Source organism: Megalops cyprinoides, chromosome 1 (assembly GCF_013368585.1).
Source record: "Megalops cyprinoides isolate fMegCyp1 chromosome 1, fMegCyp1.pri, whole genome shotgun sequence".
NCBI classification, from domain to species: domain Eukaryota; kingdom Metazoa; phylum Chordata; class Actinopteri; order Elopiformes; family Megalopidae; genus Megalops; species Megalops cyprinoides.
Window position 1 is genome coordinate 22123435 of NC_050583.1, and position 23484 is coordinate 22146918.

Genomic DNA, 23484 nt, shown 5'->3' on the forward strand with positions numbered 1-23484 from the left:
TAATGTCACCTGTCATGTGGCCTTCTACAAGAACAAACTGCCATGTGACCTGGTACTACACATTCCTGAAGTTAATAAATTAGTAGTAAAATCTCAGGTTTCCTATGAAAACATCAGGTAGTAAGCAAACACAAAGGGAAATACTTTTATTGTAACACAGTGCCCTATAACTGTCTTTGGAAATTCACATATCTATTTTCCAACATCATTCCCTGTGGTAAAAATGGTAGCTAGCTCCAGACAGTGCACAGTTCTGTGTCGTAGTTTACACAGAATAGTCGAACAATGTCTTTGACCACTTTGTCAGCTTAGTACTTAGCTAGCTAGCTGGAGGTCCAAAGGGAAAAATATTACAGCTCTCTCTCTGGCAATAGTGTAACACTTTTTTCAATTCTCACAATATGGTCCTTTAAGACCATAGCTGTAAAGGTAGAATAGGATTTATCCTTCTGTGAATGCTCCCAACTCATCTGAACCTGAAGAAACTAGATAGCTGGTAAATACAAAAATCTACTCTTTTTATTTTAATACATTACACATTAACAATGTTGCGTTTGAAAGGGGCCAATGACATGTTGATTCAGACGCAGTAGCATTCACTATAATTGCAAAGGTAGCTAGTTAGTTGGCTAGCAATCTTGGCTACATGGAATGTATTTTCTACGGCTGTGCACACTGAATATCGTAACATCACATTTATATGAATAAATATGCAAAAGAAAAATGCCCACTAGACAGCGAATATTGCCATGAGAGAACTGAAATAATTGTCCCACAACAGAAAGCATTTAGGACCACTTTGCAAAGTAGATAGCTAATTAGTCTGAACCATTCACTAGTTCAGACCACAGACAACCTCCTCTCCATCAGCGTCCAGGTGCTTTAACCAGTTTCTGTTTGGGATGCTACAGCACACAAATGCCATCATAAAATTCCCCCAAACTCAACTTCAAACGGACAGTTTAAATATTGTAATTCATATGGATGGTATGTATGTACATATTTCTATATTTTTATTGCCTTTCCTGTGTTATCTTCCTAATGAACACTGTGAGAGAAAACCTTGAACTATGTATGTAGGAGTGTTGTTCCTTTTTAAAATAAAAAAGTCAATAGCCTACTGGTATTTTTATGTTTTAAGACATTTTATGCAGTATTGACAAGGCTGATTTCAGGTCCAGAACAGTTTTATTTTCTTGTCCGTTCTCCCTCAGCTTTCATAATTAAAGTGAGTGTCTTGCAACTGCATGGCACTAACAACTTAGTAAGAAAATCTTTTGGTCCCCAGGCTGCAGACAGGAAGGTGTGGTTTGACAGTGCAATTTAATTTTTTTTACAACCTAAAATTGTATGCCACCCATTTTAAGACAGATGTAAGTTTAGTCCACAAAACTCAAAAACATGTGAGGTGTACAAAAAACTCACTGCCCTTAAATCTGAATCAGCCCCATAATCATTTACAATACATAACAAAGCTGTTAAGTCCTATATATAGCAACAACAGTGTAGTTAATGTGTAACTGAGTGCATTCAGATGCTTCTCACCAAATTAGTTACAGTGTAACTACAATGGTATACACTGAGCTTAATGTAAAATGTTACCATTAAAATAGATGTTGATAACAACAAGCTATGGTAGGATAAATTTATGGGGAGTGCCAAGATGAAGTGTTTGCAATAAGAAAGGCTTTGGTATAAAAGTAGACCAAGGTTTATCTGGATACAGATACTGTGCTAAAGCATTAAATGTTACACAATGCCTTTGTCACACCACATTTACTCATACTGTATCCATTCCTTGGCACCGACACAGTAGCTGTTGAAAAAGTACAGAAAGGGCCAACAAGACTGGTTTTGCTAGTAGCTATAAGTTATGCAGACAGGCGTAAGTCACATAGCACCAGAATCTGTAAAGAATTATTAGCATTACAACAGAAAAGGCCTGCAAAATTGTGTGTGGGATTTACTAATCAGTCATTTTGTGTGAAATACATGAAATGGGGCTACACCTAGAAGGGAAGTTAGAAGTTAGATGGGGAAATAGAATCAGGTCACTAAGTTTACACGCATGCCATGTGAAGTTATTTTAATATTACATATAATATATAAATATAATTTTATGTAATAACTTATCTAATAAAGGCCAATTGAAGTAAAACAATGGGTCCTGTGATGCTCACTATGACCATATTAATATTTTAATTAATATCTCATATTGATTCAGGTTGAAGACAAAAATGTTCAAGTATTTAAAATGACAGTGGTGATTATCTTCTGCTTCTTAAAATGGAGCTGACTCATGAGAGAAATGGATAAGAGAGATCTTATTTTTGCACCAGTCACCACTTACTAAATAACCTAAACAAGGTTTGGCAGCTAGTATTGCTTTCCCAAATATTCAAGTGTTCAATATCATTATCAAGTGGTATGCAATAGATTCCTGTGCTGTACATGCCAATGCAGTTTATTTGTCCTGGGAACTACTGGCTCTCCTTCTGATGCTCAGCACTCTGCTTTCTTCATCAACAGTCAAATACATGCAGTGCTAAATCAAAATACACATTTTGTGTAAATATAAACATGCTCTGAATGAAAACAGCTATGGTCCAGATTCAATGAAGCTGTTTAAGTATCAAGTGACTCAAGCTATTTGATTCCGCCTCCATTGGCGATTCACTGAAACACCCATGAAGCACACCTGAGACCAGAGACCCATGGAGTCTCTGAGAGGCAGGCAGCAATACATGAGGGACACAGCTGGGTGAGTGAGCAACCAGCAGCTGGACCTCCAGATAACAACAACCTGTCCTACCTCAGGCCAGACCCGACTGGCACAACTGAGCCCTGGCAGCGCTGCTCCAGCCCACAGCTATGTGGTGGTGTGGGCCTGCGATGCCTTCAGCAGGACTCTGCCGGGCATCAGCGGGCTAACGCGCAGACTCATAAAGGCCAGCGCTGGACTCAGGTTCTGGTTAATGTTTTCAGAACTGCTCTGGAAAAGATTAACTGCAAAACCAACCCCATCCCAAAATGAGAGGCAAACACGCAGGGAAAAAAACTGATCAGATATTGCTTAGTGCATTAGTGTTGTGTTCTGGACAAACGTCCGCTGGGAACTTGGCTGTGAATCTTAATCACCAAAGTTTCTCACATTCCAATCTTTTTTTCCTTGCCTCCTAATTAAAACTGCTGAAAAAGCGCAAATTAACTGAAATGAAATTAAAAAAGAAACCCCCTGTGACCGAGGAGTATCAGGTTTAGGTCAAGCAAGAGATTGCTTTAGAGAGGAAACACTGAGTTCTATGCAACAGCAGTGCAGAGAGTTTAGAGGAGAGGGTGTGTGTGTTTTTTTCCCAGCACATGGGTGCAAAGGGCATATCTTCCAGCCAAGAGATTGTGTCTCACTTGCACCAGCTGCTGAATTAGCCCTCAGCTCTGCTCCTCCCTCCTCTCATCCAGGTGCTGCATCAGTAATGGATTCTGGCTCCAGCTTACTCCTCCATGCTAGGCTGTGCTGGGAGGCCTGGATCGCAAGTGTGGGCCTGAGAGACCCAGTCTACAGTGGCCCTGCAACTCTGAATCCCGCCGTCAGATCACACCTCTGATCGACACAGTGCATATGAAGTAGGGATTTCCTGCATGGGGAAGCAGAATTAACCTAAAGATTCTTCCCCTCCTAGTTCTTAAGCGGATTGCCACTTGTATCTCCTCCGCATGAATACCAATGAACACGGAGTGATTGGCTCCACGTCAATAGAAGGAATCTCTCGTTTTGCTTTTTCTCTTTGAGAGAATTGGAGCACTGCATTAATGTTCAAAAAAGGACCTGGACCAAGGCACGGATGTTATTTCTCCCGCTCTTCGGGTTGTTTTTTTTTCTCCCTTTGATGTGAATTCGGAGCCCTTTAACATACCCACAAGGCTCTACAGAGAGCAGGACATGGTGACAGCTCAGCGCAGTTCAGTAAGTCACACTCTCGTCACATGCCCGTGCATAGGACAGCTGCTCACCACTATCACTCTGACTCACACTGGTGGCAGAATTTACAGCATAGGCACTCAGGACATGCTCACATCTGTTCAATAAGGCATGCTTTAGGCACCCTTCTCACAGAGTAGCTTTAAAGCCAGCAATACGCACTCTCAGCCATTTCAGCCATGTCTTATATCACGTGTAGCCAGCAAGCAAAGAGCCAGGAATCACATTATTCAGTTCACTTCATTTGTTTCCAGTCTTGCTGCATTATTGAGTCAAGTCTCTGGACGTGTGGACTTTTTCAAATATATGACTGGGAAAAGAAATGAATGCTCCCAAACTATAAAAATGATGACATTTGCCCACTGGTTGACAGAAATGCAAATAGATGCACAAGTAATTCATCTTCGGTAAAGAATGCAAAAAAAAAAAAATACTTCATGACAACTGGGTTACAAACTTTCCTTCCATTGTTTACTTTTATTATATTTATTTCCCTTTCCTTTATGGCATCAAACAGGAGTGCTCCTTCTCCGTGCTGCTACCTGAGTGTGTCTGTACTGCTGATGGAACTGGGAGCACTGTTTGAGGTGTGAGTGAAGTGGTGATTTGAATTCCCCCTCTGCAGTCAGGGACACAGCACGTAGAGCAGGCAGGAAGGGGAGTTCTGAGGAGCTCCGAACATCAATGGCGAGAGCAGAGAACATGGAAGGGGCCCCCTGGGAGACTGCGAACGAGAGGGGTGGGAGCACGGGGCATCAGAGCTGCTATGACCTCTATCCAGGACGCACGCTTTCACCGAAACGCGAGCTGCTTCTGAAGACACTCTGATAAGCCAGGCTTAATATCTGGGGAAGAAATGAACCCAATGAGAGGAAACACGGGGATGGACTGGAGTGAAAAAAATCTCATTTCTGTGAGTGTGTGATACAGACACAGTCTTCTCTGAGTCCGGCAGCCTGTCTCTGATGGCTTGGTGGATCTACGGTGCAAAATGGCAGCAAGGCGTGGCGCCAAGGGGCTCTCAATGCACCACCCTGTTGAGTGCAGAATCGAGGGCCGACAGCCTTCATTCCAGTGCTGCCGTTGAGTTGGTGCTGGGATGGAGTTGACGAGCCAACCAGGAGAAAGGGCCGTCTACAGCAATGTGTATCACACTGAGGCACTGTATACCAAAAGTGCCTGCACAACTGCGTGAAATGAGTGAGGAGGGTCTGTTTAGAGAAGAAATAACGCACTACAGAATCCTATAACACATTGTTTTATAGGAGCACAGAGCTCTTCAGCTATAGAAACAAACACAGACAATGAATTAGCCCTCCAGTACTGTACTCACAGGCCTCAAGAAAAGCCATCAAAGGAAGGGGTGCTCTCACTGTACAATGCCATCAACTACCACCACGCAATAGTGTGACTCTTTCTCTTTAAAAATTAATATGCCATGCTTATAAACAGCAACAGCAAAGTTTTTGTAAACAAACTTTGCATCTCCATGACAACCATTAAAAATAGATCTGAGCACAGCTCTGTGCTGGTGATGCATTGTACAATGTCTTCAAAGCTCTTTGGTATTACCTTCTAATTATGAGCGTCTGTCTTAACCCCCCCCCCCCCCCCCCCCGCCTCCTTCCCTCTATATGCAAACACAGAGTAAAACATGGAGCCTTCACTTGTAGCCTTCAACATTCCCCTCCTCCCGCCTCCTTCCCTTCCCCTCCTTATAGCTTCTCCCGGCTACATTTCCTTATGCTAATGAGAGTAAGCCAGTGATGCCAGTGTTGACGCTGCGGGATATGTGAACAAACACTTAACCCTTCAAGGTAAAGCACTGCACACCATCAAAAACCACATTTTAAATGTCAATAGGCAGAAGCAGACAAGAGACGACAGAAGACCTTCAGATTCTTTTCTACATGATGTTCAGGGCCAGATTCAATTTACAGACAAACACCCAAACTCTTCCCACACACCGTTTCTCTCACATAATCAAAATGTTTCAGCTACACAGAAACACCACACAGAATACAATAACATTTTGATTCTAATTTGAATAAGTACAATGGGGTACTGTCTGTTTTCTGAAAACGGATAAACACAATAGATGTTTTACTTTATCTCACACATGCACACATTGAAATATACTAATAATGACAGGAAAAGACTCATCTCCCTGATAAGGTAATGAAGTCTAAAGGATGGATCACTGGCTTATCACTGGATAACTTTATTATACGATGTTTTCCTATTTTACAATTGCATAAAATGTAAAAATGAACCATTATCTTTGGTTGGAATACTGCATTGTGGAGACAGGCTACCTGCTTGTATATCCAGTTACCTGCATAGCTACAATGGGCAGTCTTGCACAAATCTCTCAGCATTTACTGCAGTTAGGTTTATTAGGTAACACTATACTATGTAACTTCATGCAAAGGTCTTGCTTTATGTGACATAACAAATTGTTATTGACAACATTATAGCACTAAAATAATACCATTTATAATAAGACCACAGGAACCTGGGAACAAAGATTTTAGTATTAACCAGGCTATACTTTCAAAACATACAGTATATGAGCAATTATATCACTCAGCAGTTTTGTAGTTTAAATTATTGCACATGTACAACAAATATGTCTGCACTTCCTGTGAAGCACTGGCAACTTCACCATTTTTTATCCTCCACACCATAAGATGCTGCATTACAAAACTCAACAAACAACTTGAATGTGTGGGGCTTCTGAAACCATCTGCAGCTACACTATTTGACAGAAAGGTGGCTTGACTTGAGCAGCATGGTTTCAGTGAGATTAGCCTTTAATCCTAATTAGCCTAGAATGTTAAATCTGAAATTTTCTTTTGTTGTATTACTCAGCTGGTTACAGACACATTCTTGAATACAAATTTAGTGATTTTCAAAAAAAGCTTTTGGAATTCACAAAACAGCATGCTTACTTATAGTACTGATATAGGCTGACTATTTCATCCCTAATATTTCTGACAGAACCTCTCTTCCACAAACATAAAGATTTGTGTGCACAATTATTTGTGAATACATTTGTGAAGAACTGATCCTATTAACATCTCATTTAATCTACAGCATTCCAGACTAGGTGAAATGCTAAATGTGATCATAATCAATAATGTAATGCAATATAATGTAATCATTAAGACATAATGTATAGTCCATCACAATATTCTTCTATACCTTTAGGGTTGCCAAGATGTAATTAACTGATTAAACATTTTAGTAATATATAGTATAGCTCTTACTTTTTTTTTTTTTTTTTTTACTAATTAGTACACACACACATACACACACACACACACACACACACACACACACACACACACATTATATGCACAGGTGTTTCACAGTATTGACTGTGACATTAAGATGGAAAAGGAAATTATTATAGAAGACAAATGATGTCTGGTTGAACAATGAGGGTTTACTGATTAAAATGTTTCCTGTTTACATTATTTTCCTGTTTATGTGATGTAACATCATGTGACAATATTTATATTTACAGCTGGCCTACACATCAAAGAATCAATAACAGGTGGGGACGAGCTTTATGTCCTTTAAAAGGGTTCAATAAGCCATGCTGCTTTGCTCCACAATGTATGCTTGATCACTGTCATGACACCTCCACTGCCTCCACCTGTTTTTGGTGAGATTCAATTCACTGCATTTCCTTTCCTGAAGGGGATTCCTGAAGGGTGCAGTCAAAGCCATTCAACACTGTAAGTATTGTAGAACCAAGACATTGTGATTTTTCTCAGAAGCCTTTTCTGGCTGAATTTTTCTTTCATTTACGAGAGAAAACACATCCTAAAATGTACAATTGAGAATTTGACATTACAAAATGCAATTCCTGTGACTTTGGGGAGATGTAGCCCCTTCTTCCTTGTACTAATACAGTGTTGCGAATGCACAGAGGCGACCTTGACATTTATGATATAAAGACGGCTGTTTGCAGGCGATGGCAGATCAGAGAAGCACCGCTGGCCCAGTAGGGACTTTAAACTTTAAGAGCCCTGAACAAACCAACACTATCTGTAGACGTAGCATTATTGCACCACAGCAGGTTTTTCACCCACCTCGGTCACACTCGCTACAGGAGATTAAAAAAATGTCTCAGATGGCATTAATGATCGCCTCAACTGCTGGGCACAGAGCTTCACAACATCTCAACAGGGAGCAGGTCCAGCATTCCCACTGAGGCACAACTTGCTCGTTCTAATGATGCCTTCAGGAATACTCCAACATCAGTCCAGTGACGGATGCTGGGAGTTAAAACATCCCTCAAGACCAGGTACCTGCTATGAGAAAGACAGAAGCTGAAGGGTTTTTTTTTTTTTTTGGTATGACTTAAAATTTGATGGTGTGCATGTTTAAAGCTGCAGTGTCAAGTGATTTACTGGAGGTGAGCTCAAAGGGAAATGTAATTCCTGGGAGTCCCGGGTGTATATTCATCTCTTGCTCAGACTTCAGTGAACTTCAGTCATGAAATAAAACTGCACCTAAATGATGAGGCTGATTCTCAGATCCTTTTAATGTGATGCATGCTGTTGGCTAGAATGCCAGCTGGATATCTGTTTAGTAATTTTTTTAGGGGGGGGGGGTAGGGGAAGAGTAGAAAATTAAAAAGAGAATTATTAGTGAGCATTTCAATTAAAATTGATAGGAGTCACTCAGCAAAACATATGATTACTCACACAGACCTAATTTATGCCAACAGTAAAGGGTTAAATCCTCCACATTTCAATGCATCAAGCAGTGATTGATAGAATAACTAATTTTATTTAACTATCTAATTTCACATGGAGGGAGAAACATGCCTAAGATTCTCATCTCTTCAAAAACCACAGATAAGTGTAGCACCTTATTATTAGCCATTGGTGCAGGTGTCTTTCAAGCGTAAACTCACTTATCTAGTCAGTGGCAGCATCGCAGAAAATCAGAGAGATGAAAAGAAAAGCTCCCCGTGATAAAAAGAGCAGGGAGAGGCAGGGCTGCTTGAGGAGTCCTAATGCATCCTTTGTTGTGTAAAAACCTCATTTAAAAGTTTCTCCCATTACAAAACTGAAATAGACCCTTTTCCACACAGAAAAAAAGATGCCATGAAAGACATGAGATTCCACTATTTTACAAGTCATTGAGCGACACAGGATAAGATGATAACGCTAGGCCTACAAAATATTTAAAAAATGATGGGAAAATTGCATAGGAGGCAAGACATTGTCTTTCATTCCCTAAATAGAAAGAGCAGAACCCATGTGAGGAGATACTGGTGGTTGCCTCAGAGTAGTCAGCTGTCATCTCCTTTTCCTCCTCAGAGGGGACTGTCACCTTCTCTAGGCACAAATCCATTTCAGCAGGAAGCCTAAGCTCACACCAGCTCATGTGCACCACGGTAATTATTAATATTTTCAGTATATACCCCTGGACAGAAAGTATGTCAAAATTCACACTTGCAAGACTGTGTGCCTGTGGGGTGAGCTTAAGCTGAAGCATGGACACAAAACAAAGTCTATCATTACAATCACATTCCAGTTTGAAGCATGAGCATTGGGAAGCCTTTTTGCCTGATGAAAGTCCTGGACCTGGACCAGTGGGGCCTTTCTCCCAGTGGCAGGGCAGCACTCTTCCTTGGACACGTGTACCAGCATTGAAATGCACACCCGCATCTTGAGCTAAATGCTGAGCGCTCCTCTGTGTGCCACCTACACCTCCACATCATCGCTATCAGCAACAAAGATGTTTTTCAGGAAGGGTGCATCTGTCTAATTTATAAGATCTCAACATCAAAACCCTGAGCATTTTCCTATGGAGGAAGCCCAGGTACAATCTATCAAAGACGGTCAACAAAATATTCTCTCATTATGAACAAGCCTCCAAATTAAATGCCCCCATCTGTGCAAGGTGGCTGGGGTTGGGATATGAGAGTTCCCAGTATGTTCCCAGCATAACAGAGGTGAAAGGGCTGGACCTGCCTTTAAGGTAAGAGAATTGCAGAGTTTATAACAAGAAGTATTACTTTATTTGCTCATTCTACACATATGACGTTTAGAAAATTTTCTTGCAACACATTGTTTTCAGTTAACCAAAACTACGTATGAAGCCATTTACCCAAATTAAATATTTCATCTGAGTTAGACAGCCTGTTGTTTTTATTTTTACATTGATGGATTAGTTTGAAAATGACAAGCCATCCAAATAGAAGGCTGAGGCAGGTAGGCATAAGTGGCAGCTTGTAAGAAAAAAAAAATGCTCTAGTGCTGGTTAGTCATGCTAAACGGATATAATCTAGTCAATCTAAATTTAGGCAAGATAGATAATGGAAAGTATTACCAACAAGATACTGTAACTTCATAAATGGATACTTACAGTAAAAAAAATCTTTGGCAATATTTTTCACAATTTTAATGACACCAGCAATTGAGGAATTTCACATGAAAAGATCACACTCAACTGTTATTTGTAAGTCGTGGAAGGAACCTTAGGCATTGGACACAGCCACTGCACAGCACTGACTCTCAAGCAAACAACGAGCAGAAATCTGAAGTCTCAGTAGCATTGGAACATTTCTTTATCCAATAAATATTCAACATAGTGGTCGCTGAGGGTCAGAACCGACCAAACCTGAATTAAGCATTGAGTTACTGAAAGTACAATACACTCCATTCACAATTTTGCTTAAATATTCCCCCCCAAATAAATTATTTTCTTAGTGGATATATACAATGTTCAACCATGTAAGTCATTGTTTTAAGAAATCTATGCTAAGCTGGACAAGCCATATCTCTATCAGTGGTGTTACTAATTAGTTAAGTGTTACTAACACTTCTCTGTTTCACAAAGCAAAAAAAAAAAATACTTTCGTTGAAATATATTCTTATTAAGAATAGTTAATCCTCCATATGGTATTGTAGACATGTTGTGTATGTTGGATATACTATAATAAGAATATGACATAATATTGTTTCATTTAATACAGCTAAATTTCTCATTACATGAAGACAGAAAAACATCCATCATCATGAAACATCCATCATCATGTTGCCTTATGACATCATCTAGGCAGCCATTACATTTTGTGAAACAATGATTTCAGTTGGAAGGTAGTCAAGGTAAGATAAACTTTTAACTTGAGACAAGAACTTTTATATGTGGCTTGACTACAAAACAGTCAGCTCCTCCGAAAGCAAAGTACCGCTGACATCCTGTGCAGACTGGCGACCATATCTGTGGACAGAGTTGCAGTCCAAGAGTTACTTCTGCTCAGGAGACTTTCAGCTCAGGTGCGCATCTGAAAATGACTCTAATGGGTCCACACTCTTCTACTGGCTGTGCTGTTCTACAGCTGGTGGGCTTATTTTGCTATTTACAGAGCTCCACCGGAATGAATCAATGCCCGGTTTGAATGTAGATATTTAACATTACTGAAAACACATTACTGCAACACAGAAACCACTGTTGCACTCATGTCAGCTACAGACAAGGTCCTTACAAGGAATCCCAGGCAGAAGTCAGAGGAAGTAGTGTGGATGAAGAAGAGAACTAAGAGAGGGGAAGAGCCAGCGGCTGCCTGACTGCTCCTCATGAAATCCTCCGCTTCTGAGCCAAGAAGTCATGTTAGAGAACCACAATAACAAGTCATAATAAGATGTAACATTTTACAGCATCCTGTGTTTCAAGGGGAGAATTTGGAAAAAAAAAAGCTATTTCACATTTAATATTTGGCACAATGCACATCTGTGGAGCAGGAGAAGCGTGAGGCTGGCCCTCTCCGAGCTGGGAGCCTGCAGGGCCGAGACGCTCTGCGCTCTGCACAGTTAAAAGAGTTGAAGTGGAGGAAATTTCAAAGCCTCCCCTGCAGACACGCTGTGGCTTTGCGCATTTTAATGCTGAGATATTCAAATACCCGACTCCACAATTCTTTTTTTTTTCTTCTTGAATTTCAAGCACGGTTCTTATGAGAGTAATGGGACGCTAAGTTTGAAGGGAGAGGGCTAATTTGGGGAGGTCTCTGCCTCCTTGAGGTGAAAGGACCTTGGAAATCTTTTTTTTAATTCAATGAACCTGGAACTGAATTAAATTGAATAAAATGCATTTAAATAAAAGCAGGAAAAGATAAGAAGAGGTTACAAGCCATTCCCGTCTGCCAGGCAGCCCATTAAAGATGCCATCCAGACCTTCCTGCATAAAACATTGGCTAACCACAAAGGTGTCATCTAATAGCAGTTGATTGGTTTTGCTATATGTGATTCCCTTGTTGCTGACATAAAAGCTGAAATTAAAGATGGATGTAAACAGGAATATTGTTCAAGTACTACAACAAATCTGTATTTTTCACTGTCATCAGTTCACAAATACATAGATACTAAAGGAGAATGGAACTGCAAAGATGTTCCATGGTACACTACCTCACAGCACAGTCACGTGCTATATTTTGTTACAGAAATCATGGTCTCTCACAAGAACAAACATGACTTCTTAGGGGATCATGAGCGTCATACATACTACAAACATATATAACCATGTTCTGCTTTTCATAATTACTATGAATGTGGCATGTGAACAACATTCAATATCTTGCATGCTTTGTAGAACATGATCACAGACTCCTGACTACGACCTATGCTCAGTGCTTGTCCATTGACCATGATGCTAAGAACTTGCCATTAAGGTAAAAAAAAAATAAAAACAGCTTCACTCAGCCTTGAAAAAAGCACAAACAGTAAAAAGGCGCCACCTTGTTTTACTATTATCCATATCTATTTTTGAGGGATGTTGGCCCACATTACAATATATTCTAAGTATCAAAAGATACTATTTTATCTAAAAATACTTTAAAGTTAAAGTAAACACATTTTGGGTTTTAGTACATTTTAGCATCAATTTGATAAATTGAACATTTATGACTATGTAATACTCAAATGACTTCATTGCATGAACACTACTGTTAATTATCAACCTGGTGAAAGTCAAAGGGGAAAAAACACAGGAAGAAACCAATCTGGCCTGCTAATAAAAAATCCCATAGGGTATCTGTATGTTGTGTGTGTCTATGCTTGTTTTCTTGCTGGGTGTTTTCAACCAGCTTTTAACCTGGTAAGAAATCACAATCAAACACAGTCTGTCAACAATAGGCCACAATCTCAGAGAGAATGAATCACAAGACTTGAACAAAATTGAGACATCATCATACTCCATCTCCATCTTCATCTCTATACTCCATCTTCATCAGTTTTTGCAGTACCACTTCCCTGCTGTAAAAATGCTGTTTTATTGCTCAAAGAGAATTGACATCTTTTATATGTAGTGATTTACAGTTTTACTTCAAAGATGTGCATAAAATAAACAATGTTTTTACATTGACAGTGTGCAAATATAACATTTACTCAGTTCACAGTTCATCAAAACGTAGATGACTTTTCCTAGATGGGTACCTCACACAATAATATAAAACCTGAATCAAGCCAGCACATCCTCCTCACCTGGATCCCTCCATGGTGCCTTCTACAAGTGGAAATTTACACCATTGAAAAGAGACAGTGAGAAATTTATTTTGAATATTTTAAATACAATGTATCACATATGCACAAATTAGGTTTTCATTGTGTAAGAGAAAGGAAATAGCATGCGCAATGTACCATCATGCCAATTCCATCCTGTAAATAGCAAAATGGAGCGTAGTGCAGAAATGGCAAGTGAAACTACATACATTAACCTCCAGGTCAAAGAGATAGAGTAATGCAGAGACTGTCTTCTGCTCTGTGCAACTGTGGCCCAGACCTGGCAGAGGCTCTGGCCTGTGCCTCTTCTCTCTCCCCAGTCTCTGTCTGCACCCCTGGGCCATGTGGAGCTTTAGTCCTCCTCTCTGTCCCCTCTCTGCCCCCCCCCCCCCCCCCACCACCTACTCTTTCTGTGCAAATGACAAGTCAAGGGCTTTCATCTGTCCTCTGTTTTAATTGTGTACATTTTAAATCAGGTGCTTGGATATGCTGTGACCTTGTTATAATGCAAAACTCCTGGATAATCTAATCTTTACATATTGTTTATACATGTATTATAATGTAGAAAAAAATGTAATTCATATCGTCCATCTTATATGGTGTGTATACAGTCCCATGTAGACATACCTTAGCTGGATTATAGATCTTTTGATGGGTGGATATAAGTTGTATGATGTCTCCCATCCAGCACATGTCTTTGATCAGGGCTCAAGCTGTGTTTGACCAAGACTGCCAAGCCATGCTCTGGCAGGGTCAACAAACATAGCGGGGTCAAGGTGTTTGGAGCAAGCTCTGAAAATTCATGGCACTGCCCATGTTGGTAAGATCTAATATGTACTAATCCACATGGAAGAGAAAAAGAAATAAAAAGACATGACCCAAGTGCTGTGCTAGTAATTCACTCTCTATACTCAGCTCCTGGCCATATGCTCAACATTCAGAAATCAGGTGTCAGCCAATGAACGGTGTCATGTTCAACCCTCCCCCGTGTGCTCTGAACAGCCAGCCCGCTCATCAAAACCACAATCTGTGTAGCATTTGTAAGACACTTACAGCCATTAATGGTAATCACATGTAACACGTATCACCCTGGCCCCCATTACTGATAAATTTGTGGATCTACTAAGACTGCCCCATCCCTGACCTCTTCTTGCACACACACACACACACACACACACACACACACACACACACTCCTAATGAAAAGCTGCAGCCATTTGAATGGCTTTAGATTCAATCTGCAAGAATTTTAAATGTTTAAATCCTAACAGTTTAATTTCCTGCTTTTCCCAAGTGGGTAATTGTTTCTTAGCGCCAACAGAGAGACTGTCGATCTAGACTGTTTGACCTTGTCTCTGTCTGTTCTGACCTCTAAAGATGTACAACAAAGATCATATCACGGAAAGCAATACTCGCACAAACGGCCCCAGTGCAAATTGATTCTGCTACATAGAATTCACTCCCATCTCAAGCAAGCGAGACACATCATTTCTCTATCTTTGTTGTAAGCAGTCCAGAGATGTGATTTTTATCATTATGAAATGGTGCTCTGCATATGCTGTTTGGAGTCTGTCTATGATAAATCCTACCTGTGAGTAATGACAAATAAATTGTTAATACTTGACACCTATGTTAAACACATAATATCTGTCAGTGTTGTGATAGGAGGTTAAATTGTCTGTGGTAATGGGGAATCTGAAGCACTCTAGTGACATTGCCCATGGCAGCTCTGATACTTTGGTGAAGGTTGTCCCCTGCGAATGCACCGTACTGTCGCCTGCTTGTTCTGATACCAATACCAGATGAGCCCAACACAGACAAGATGGTTATCCCTCAGTGTTCAAAAGCTGATGTTGTCCAATAAATCCTTGAAATTGAATTTATAGATGAACAAATTGAACTATATATTCCTTAGATGTCCTTGGAATGGACCAGGGACCAATGACCCACCACCTAATTAAAATTCCAGTTGAAAATAAAAGCATGCTTTGATAAAAATCAAATTCCTAATTAGCTAGGATAACCCCAAGCTATCTGTAAAACACAATGGATTGGATGACTTGTAGGTCAAATTTCAGTGCAGTGCAGTAAATACAGAAGAGCCCATTTTAGTGATGTTTGTTGCAAAACATCAATCAAGCTTATATCATTAGGGGCTATTCCACTATCTGAATTGGAACCAGGTTGAATTGCAGATTCCTGGTTGTGGGGGCTTTCCGCTGGCTGTTCTGGTGAGCTAAAACAAGATCATGTTATTTTGAACTGTATCAATTCAGCCCCATAATAAAGCTGGTGCTGACAAACAGGAACTATGGACAAGGGAGGAAGTGTTGTGGCAGCAGCCAATCAGATGAGCTTGCTATGGATGCCATGGACGCTAACTGTCTAGCTCCCACTTCCAGTATTTAAACACACCCTGGTTTCTAATGACTAGCTGTTTTATAATTCCAGCAATATATACAGGCAGATAAATACTTCAGTACTGCTGTTAGCAACCTAGGAGCACACATTTTGGCTTTCTGTACCTTCTGCCATCTTGTGAAAGAAACGTGTCACCTCTCAAACTCCAGTGATTGGCTGGCCCTGCTAGTGGGCCAGAGCAGGCCTGTGAAATGAAATGCAATGGGAATGAGAATGCAGACATTGACAGTTTTATTGTGATTCTATTTCCCCCCTGGTTTAGATTCCAAACGGTGGAAAAGTGTCTATTGAACGTTTGACATAATCAATCAGCAAACCAGACGAAATGCACAATGCAACACATTCTACTGAGTTTCAGTCTGAATATTTCTTAGAGATTCTGTATCACAGAGAGGCGCAACGGACTACAGGTTGACGTCTGTCTGGCTGGAACACCTGTTTATTGTGAGTATCCACAAGCCAGTGTCAAAGGTCTGACTAGCCAGAGGGCCTCACAAAATCAAATTCCTTCACCCTTTCTAAGTGTTCCAGCTTGCACTAAATAATTGATGGTGTCACTAACGGCTGCTCTGGTGCCATAACGGTGATTTGTTTGCGGAGAAAGTCTGAATGGGTTCAGTAACCTTACAGACAGCCCATGGAGAGCTTTGGAATGCTCACATTAAGGGCCTGAGAGAAATGTCAATTGCACCTTGCGTCAGGATGGGGCTCCCATACTGCACAACGTGGCTCGTCTCTGACAGAGCAGCCCAGGCGAGTGCATCCTACGGAGACATCAGCCAATCTCCACCAAGGTCATACATGCATGCTTTCATGAGGAAGACCAAAGCCGGCTAAAAGAACTTATATCTGCCAAGAGTCTCTGGGCAATTTATAAGAGCAAAAGTTCCTCCTCAGCCATACCCCCCAGCCGAGGCGAGAAGCTCTTCACTCTCTCCCAGTCAGGGCACAGCTCTTCTCCACACTGGAGACACACATACATTATCCCTTACCTTTAACACCAGCTGGGCCTGCTGAAGTGAGAGGGTCTGTCTTAATTATCAGAGATATATTGCATTCATTAGGGCAGGCTTTCTGATAAATAGGCATTTTCAAACTCTTTAATCCTGCCTTTCTAACTCTGTGTCAGTGATAAACAGAGGAAATTAAGTTTAAAAAGAAACAACAATTTAATAAAAATATTAATTATATTAATGTCTGTTATTGCACAATAAATGCGTAGGCTGCTCCCTGCTGGGTCTACTGGTTTCATTCAATTAGATGCTGCCAATCCAATCAGTTTTTTTTGCCAATTGAAAAGGAACAAGAATAACAGCTGATTAAGCTCTACAACCTCTTCAGCTGTGCCACATTTCTAAAAAATATTTCAGAGGAAACAGCAAAATCAGCTAAAGTGACACAATTTTGAAAAGAAAAATAAACACAGTAATCTGTAACTGGAAAAGGAATTGAAGCTTAACTCATGATTCTTGTTCCTCAACATCTGATTTTAAAAAATACCACACCGAAATATACTAAAGCAAGCATAAAATAAATAATGAAGGCCAAAGGTAAATGTATTTTTGCTAAATAAAGTGTGCATGTATCCTATTATCCTTGTTTTTCCTAGTTTCCTAATGGTCACCTCCATGTGGCCATTGGTACCCACTGACGCTCTTTGTACAATTAACAGCTGACCACAGTACATAAGTTCAGATAAGTTGTTTTACCATATTTGTTATTTCACTCCTATTTATTGTATTGTTATTCTTCTCAGATCTCTGGGTGAATTTCATGCGGCAGAGATAAAACACATGGGATTTCAGAATTCTGATTGAGAGAGGCTAACCCAATCATCTCTAATTGGTAGAATGGCTCTCATTTATATTGATTGACTTTATTGATCTGTCTCACTGGCTGCTCATCATCTACAATAAATAAGGTATCATTAACAACCGTTAACTGTCTTGCTGGCTAAAAAAAGGCTAATTGGACTTAAATATTATCTGTATTACAAACCAGTGCAAATATCAAATAAAATTTACAGTCCCAATCTTAGCATTTTCGCATATATACAATTATGAAATGTTTAATGTGTTTTGTCTGACTCATCTAAAACTTATTTAGGTGATATTGCAAAGTACCAAAATTGTCAAACTTGAAATATAAAAATTACATTGCTCTTTAAAAAAGGAAAAAGCAGTAATATTTTAATAAATGTATGAAATGTTTAACATTAACAAAGTTAGAACTTCAAAGTTGGCTAACAACCAACATGCCTTAATGCTACACTGTCTGAGATTAATTACATTTTAAGACAGATAAGGGACTAAAAACCACTGTCCTTAGGCTATGGTTTAAGAGGACTTTGCAATAGCACACCCCAAAAAGGCCACACTATTTCATTTTTTCAGTACCTTGAATGTAATTACTAAAAATACAGTATTTTGTGCAATGTTTACCTTTTAAGTTAAGATATCCAAACCAAAAGTCCTGGAATTTTTCTTTTTGGATTGAGCGACAGTCATTTGGTCACTAGTGGAGCTTAAGCTGTTCTAGACAAAAGTTCTCCTTCCACAGTTACACAAAAAATAATAAATTGATTAAATTAAAAATGATCAATGCGTACATAAATATGTAATGGATTCATATTGTTGAGCCATTAGGATTCAGCATCACCAGAGTATATATTTAGGCACATGATCCAAATAGACTACCAGACATCAGGACTCTTGACACCCAGAACGAGAATCTCAAGTCTTTGGATATATATGCAAAGTGAGTGAGCATTTCAAACCATTTCCTCCAATATTAAGTATGGGAAGAAAGTACAAGTACTCTCACAATTTCTGATATCCTAATATTCATAAAAATGTTCAGTATTAATGAAAAAAAAAACAATTCTTGCAAAAGAAGTCATATTCAAATAGTTCACAAAATATTTTTGTTTCTTTTATAGCTTTGGAACAACTGGTTTCATTTATTATACCCAATCACTGTGCAGCATTTCAATGCAAAATTAATTTCTTTGCTTCTGCTTTTTTCACTTTTTAAAGTTCATGCCATAGTGCTAGTACAACTCTAAGATGTTGTATGATTATAAGGGAAGTGCTGCCTATGCAACGTTTGTTCACACAATCATATATGATTATGAATGACAGGACAACCATGTCAGGAAATCACAAGGTGTTGCACCACACTGAACAACAGTCTTTTATCCCTCAACTGACCGCAGGAGCAAACCTCAACCTCTGCTCATCTCACCCATGAATGGAAATGGAGAGCAGAGTGTCACTGTGGAATGACCCACGGTTCAAGGACATTTCAGTCGCTTGTGCTCCTCTGTGTTTGTACCCTCTAGGGACCTCAGACAGGGATGTCCTGGGTCACATTTGACCTGGGTCAAATGGAATGCTTCTATTCTTCGCTGTCAGCTCATGATGAAAGGAACATGTGGAGGACACTGGTAATGGTGATTTTTTTTTGTTGCTTTTAAGAAAACTGAAAGAAATGTTTCAAGACAAAGTTTACATTTCAGGATAATCGGGGCCTGCTTCACTGCCTCACTGTAGTAGCTATAAACTGCCAAATTTAGAGTGGAGGACATGTACCTCACAATCAACACACAATAGGCATGTCGGCTCTAAACAAAGCTCATGTTTACTGGACCCAAATTGAAAATTGAAACTAAAGCTTACTTGAAGCAGACAACTCAGTATATAAACATTTAAATATTATAGTATCATGAATTCACTGACTTGTACATACACTTAGGTGAAATTTAACTCAACAACATTCATCTCATTTTTAACTTCGAGTCTATGTTTTGTTGCTTTGAGTTCCAGAAGGTACTTACGATTGACAGAGTTCGACAAATCTCGGAACAATCTTCACAGATTATATACAGAGTTCTGCAATTCTATCATATATTCTCAAATAACAAAATTAAAGGCAGATTGGGATGATTGCCTGTATGATTATTCTTCTTGTGCAACAATGGCAGGAAACATATTTAACGAGTTATTCTCAAAACAACAGCACTTCTTATCTGAAAGAGACTCTCAAGTGAATCCCTGTCTTCTAAATTAGTGCCAATTACAGCTACTGCAACCAATTATCCAAATAACCAATCATCCTTTAAGTATATCTCCTGTCTAACAGTAACAAACATGTCTCACAAATATAGGCTGCAAATGTTTTCAGCACAGACATATTATTTGAGTAGGCAACTCTGCAGTAAAGATATACCATACCCAGTATAATCCAAGTGGGATGTTACAAGGATACTGTAACATCAACGAACAATTATACACTATTATGGAAAAAATCTCTGTAAATCACTCTCTGAATTAGCATTACGTCAACTACATGTGTAAGACTATTTCAGTTCAACTAAATCAAATTCATATAATAACCTGTTTCAGTCTCATTTTTAATAATGAAGGAGAATGTTTTTTTTTTCTAGCTCACACTTATAACTTATAACTTATATCAAAAAAAAAAAAAAAAAAAAAAAAAAAAATATATATATATATATATATATATATATATATATAATCACATACAAGCAAGTAACAACCAAATCACACAGCTTTAAATTACACTAAAACTTCCAACACTGCAAGTGATGGACCCACTTTTGAAATAACCTGATATATCTAAATACAGAAGTATATGCACTTTCAAAACTGGTAAGTAATCAGTTATCAGAACACATCTCCACTCAGGCTGTAATTAATGGCATGCAGATGTCAAGAGAATAATGTGTAGTAGTTCAGATCAAGTAGCCCGCAGGTTTCCTTATTTCAAGCACAAGGTTTCACTGCAGTCCTTCCTAATTGTCTGCTGTTGCACCTGGGTGGGCTGTTCACTTGACCACTCCACTGTCTTACTATGAAGTACTAAAAATCAGGCTTAATTCTGTATGATACAACTGCTGCTAGTACCTCTTTTAAATAAACTCAATTCAGCCTAACTGTTTCTGCAGGATATCGGACCACGGCCCTAACCAAAGGCACGGAAAACTGATGATTTCTGAGGGGAGCCAGTTGTTGTGATGTAATTGTTTATCTACTGTATTTCCACGTGGTGTGCGGATTGGCTGGCTACACCCCCAACCCCCTGCTGACAATTAATTACCACAAGTTCATGACCGAGGTGCATGGTTACTGTGTCAGTAAATTTCAGCCATAGACAGGGACATTACTGACAGCTGTGACAACCATTACCCCTGTCAAGCCAAAAAGTTTAGTCTGTATGTGCTGCTGTATCTTGCACTTATGCATGAATTCCCTGACTTTCAGTGTTCACCTGGCCTGCGCTGGAACTCTGCAGAGAAGTCTGGACACTGAGGTAAGGATAATAATAATAATAATAGCAGTAGTAATAATAATAATAATAACAAATTATTATTATTATTATTATTACTATTATTATTATGGGAACATAAGAACAAAAAAGGCCATCAGAATTTTCAATTTTTTTCTCAAAAACAGGGAAAACTCTTAAAGGATAACTACCTGACAAAAGCAACCTGCAGTGTAAGCTCTCCAGATGTCTTCCACTAGTCAATCCAGATCTCATTACTGTCAAAAACACCAATGTTATTCTTGGCAAAGCACTCTCTCTTCTAGCTCGCACAGATTAACCCCCCCATCCCCCCCGCCCCCCCCCTCTCCATCCCCCCCAACCTCCTTCTCCTTCGGCAGCAACGGCACTCTCCGAAAACAGTTCCAAACCACAACCAGGCTTCACAACTGAGCCACGATTTCTCTCGATCCCTCTTTCTCCCCCACGCTCTCGGTCTCTTAGTGTTGCCTTGCGTTGTTCCGTACACCATAGGCAAAAAAGGGCACAGAAACAAAAGACAACCAAAGCCAAAAAGAAGAAAGAAAGAAAAAAGAAAGAGCAGCCATAATTAACATGACAATACTCACAGTTGAATGACGCCGGGCTGGAGCGGTCTTGGTCCCTCTGCTTGATCAAACCTGCACGCGAGACAAAAAACTCTGCTGTGAAACCAGAGAGGAGAAGCAGGAGGGGGAACAACCAACGCATGTACTAAACAAGACGGAATAAATAAATAAATAATCCTGAAGGGAGAGGAAAAAAGAGCAAGATGTAAAAAAAAAAAAAAAAAATCGAAGGGAGCGAGAAGGGGTGGGCTGTCTTAAGGAATAAAAAAAAAAGACGCGCGGAGCGCTCTGGAATACGTTCACATCTGACAAGCTGCTGTTTGAACAGCGGCCCCTTGCATCCTCATCGCCTCCACTTTCACATACCTCCTTTTTTTTCTCTCCTGGCCAGACAAAGAGAGACCACAAGTCCCTCATTATATGACATATATTTATGTTCTGCTTTGCAATAAGCACCATATGAACCCTAACATTAAGGGAAAGGGAATAAAATGTTACCTAGTGCTGGTAACCCCCCACACACATTCTCCCTCGACCCCCATACAGAAAGTGTCTAATGTTGTTATGCTGCAAATGAGCAGGAGCTCTCCCACTGGCATTGAAGTAATTGCTGGCACTCTCACTGTATTTTCTTCCCTCTCTCTCCTCTCTGCGATTGCTGGCTGGTACTCTGTATGTTTTTTTTTTCCTCCCTGTTCCAGGCATATGCCTCTATTAATGTGGCTTCTGTCACTTCAGCTGCTCCGTCAGATTACTCCATCTCCGATCCCCCACTCCGTGTCACTCTCGAGCGCTGCCGCCCTATATCATCAATGTGAACAATCTGTTGATCAACACACTGCACTGTGACCGTGTCTTTCCGCAGGCTGTGCTGGTGACAGACCCTGCCGTGCCACAAAAAAAAAAGCAATGAAATCCCTGCCGCCTTATCAGCACTTGCCTGGGCACTCCACGCTACTTTACACCGGGCCTTCTCCTCTGTTTCCCTCCGTAAAAACTGCTTTTCTCTGAGCGGAGATTACCTTGACCACACTCTCCGGAGCTGCTTCAAAAGGAACACACTGCGGTGCCAGAGTGGATTACACACCCCTTGCTGGAGGAGGATCCACAAAGGACGGGGCTGCGGAAACACACTCATTTGTGTAATATCATGAAATTCGAGCGACGCTCCCAACCAAACATAACAGACAAATGCCTACCAAGCTAATCTCGATTTTCCCATGAATACATTTTCTGTACTTTTGCTCATAGGGGATTAACAAACTCGGAAGTGGCAATTCAGTGTTGCTGTTAAAAATTGCTTTAATTTCACTTGTCTATGGCCCTTACTGATATCTGCAAAGCACAAGTGCAGTACCTGAATATTGTTTCCGTTCCTGCAGTGCAGCGCTATGAAAAGTGTATTGGTCAAAAATAGAATCTTTCTATTCCTGGTATCATCACAGAACTGTCCAGTTGCTAAGCTTCTCAACAGATCATTCTATTCATCCTCTAACCTAAGAAAATGCAATGCCTCGGTGATGATGACAGTTCAAAACTCACAGATCCACTTGTTATAATGAAACTAATTTACAATAGCTTTTTATTAAAGCAAAGCAGGTATCCGTTTCTCTGCAGATCTTCCACACCAACACTTCTTCTGAGAAGTCTGGTTAGTACATCTGTGGTC

At 39.9% G+C, this 23484-nt stretch overlaps 1 protein-coding gene across 3 annotated transcripts in view; it reads right to left on the reverse strand.

Moving 5' to 3' along the window:
- The window catches only part of rbfox3a (RNA binding fox-1 homolog 3a), a 429646-nt gene that overhangs the window by 257200 nt on the left and 148962 nt on the right, over positions 1–23484 (reverse strand). For all 3 annotated transcript variants that reach the window (XM_036525762.1, XM_036525737.1, XM_036525729.1), the window contains exon 3: positions 21837–21887. The gene's annotated coding sequence lies outside the window, so the exon portion shown is untranslated. The remainder of the gene's footprint in view (positions 1–21836; positions 21888–23484) is intronic.